The sequence below is a fragment of the Pterocles gutturalis genome, unplaced genomic scaffold, assembly GCF_000699245.1.
Source record: "Pterocles gutturalis isolate BGI_N339 unplaced genomic scaffold, ASM69924v1 scaffold8680, whole genome shotgun sequence".
Taxonomy (NCBI): Eukaryota; Metazoa; Chordata; class Aves; order Pterocliformes; family Pteroclidae; genus Pterocles; species Pterocles gutturalis.
In genome coordinates, this window is record NW_010143366.1 from 18,753 (window position 1) to 20,562 (window position 1,810).

The window sequence follows — 1,810 nt, forward strand, 5'->3', positions numbered from 1 at the left end:
TGCCCAGGAACCCCACAGCAATGGGGCCAGCCTGTCCCGAAGCCGGAGGGTTTCTCACCTGACTGCTGTGGCTCCTGCATCATTTCCAAGCCCCTAGTGCCCAGGAACCCCACGGCAATGGGGCCAGCCTGTCCTGAAGCCAGAGGGTTTCTCACCTGCCTGCTGTGGCTCCTGCATCATTTCCAAGCCCCGTCTTGTCCATCTTGCTGTACACTGGCTGCATCTCTAGACGTGCTCAGCATGGGAGCCTGGCAGCGCAGATGCAGCCCCGGAACGCGCAGCCCTGGCAGTCTATTAGCAATTAGACAATAAGCTCCCATCGTTAATACACCCGATGGCTCGTCCATAATAAACGGCCAGCAGAGAGCATCGGCCAAGAGCACCAATCATGCATTGCCCATCTCCTGGGGGGACCCTGCCACTGAGCTCCTCTAAAACCAGTAGCACCAGAGCAATGCTAATTTAGGTGACTGGAGTGTTTCATGAATTTTTGCCTGTTTCACTGAATTGATTCGCTTAAGACACCAAGCGAGGGGCCAGGGAAGGAGGGCAGGTGAGACCAGGACTGCACGGTGCTAAGGCTCCCAGCTCCCAGAGAACCATAAAACCCAAGTGCTGGCAGGAGAGTAATTAGTTAAAACCCAGCACATCTGTTGTTAATTAATTCCTAGGCAGGAGGGTTTAACTCTTGCCTTCCCCAGTGCTTTGCAAGGTGGATGGCCAGCATCAGCTTGCATCCAGAGGAAGGCTTGAATTTTGTTTTTTGAGCACTTTCCAGGAACTTGCGATGCTCTGGTCCATCATTCCCACATCCCAGAACCATCCCTCTGATTTTCAGGAGCGCTTGGGACATGAGCAGAGCAGCCAGTGCTGCTCAGGCCAGGGAACGTGCTCCAGGCTTGGGCAGGGGCTGAAAAAATTCTGGCTTTGCCCCTGCCAATGCCCATTCCCAAGGAGCCAGTGGAGAAGGTGAGACCTCTCCGAGGGCAGGTTTGCAGAGCATCGACCGCTCTGCAGGGCTGAGCTGCGCTTGTGGGTAGCCCTGTGCTGGCAACTGCTATTTTATTTGCATTTTTTGAAGGCAGCCGTCACTCAAGTACATTCAGAGGCGTGAATATCACATACATCCAGCAGTAAATCTCGCTCCATGAAGAGCCCAGCTCTGCTCCCTGCCTCCCTGCTCTGAGTTTCCAGCTGTGGTGGGGGGACAGAGCTGACGCACAGGGACCTGGTCCCTTGGGAGCTGCGTTAAAAGAGAGTTTGAAGTAAAGCAGGGGAGGGGGCTGCTTGGGGTGCTTTGGGTGCATGGGGTGCGTGCAACCCCCTTCCCACGCCAGGATACAATCCCGCACAGCACGGCCAGCCCGCAGGGTCCTCCCGCAGCGGGGGAATCTGTTCCCCATTAAGTTACTCCAGCAGCGCTGGTTACTGCAGAGAGCAGCCCTGCCAGCTCCAACCTCCCTAATTAGCACCACGAGTGAGGCCAGGCTGGGGAAAGCCAGCGCCTCTGTCCCTCCTTGCCAAGGATGCAAACAGTTTGGAGCAGAGCCTCAGCCAGAGCCCGTGGAAAAGCTCCCACTGCCCCTGCGAGTGCCGGATGGGGCCCCGGTCCCATCCATCCCAGGGTGGGCAGATGCACATCCCACCCCCCGGCCCCCCGCTCCAGGGCTCAGCCCAGGCAGCCGTGCCGGAGCGAGGGCTGATAGTCCCAATCCATCACCCTGCGTCATCCCCACTGTGCCAGGGTGGCAGGAGGCTGCCCGCTCCATCCTCTTCCCCACCCCATGCACTTGCCCAGCCCTGGGCTCCC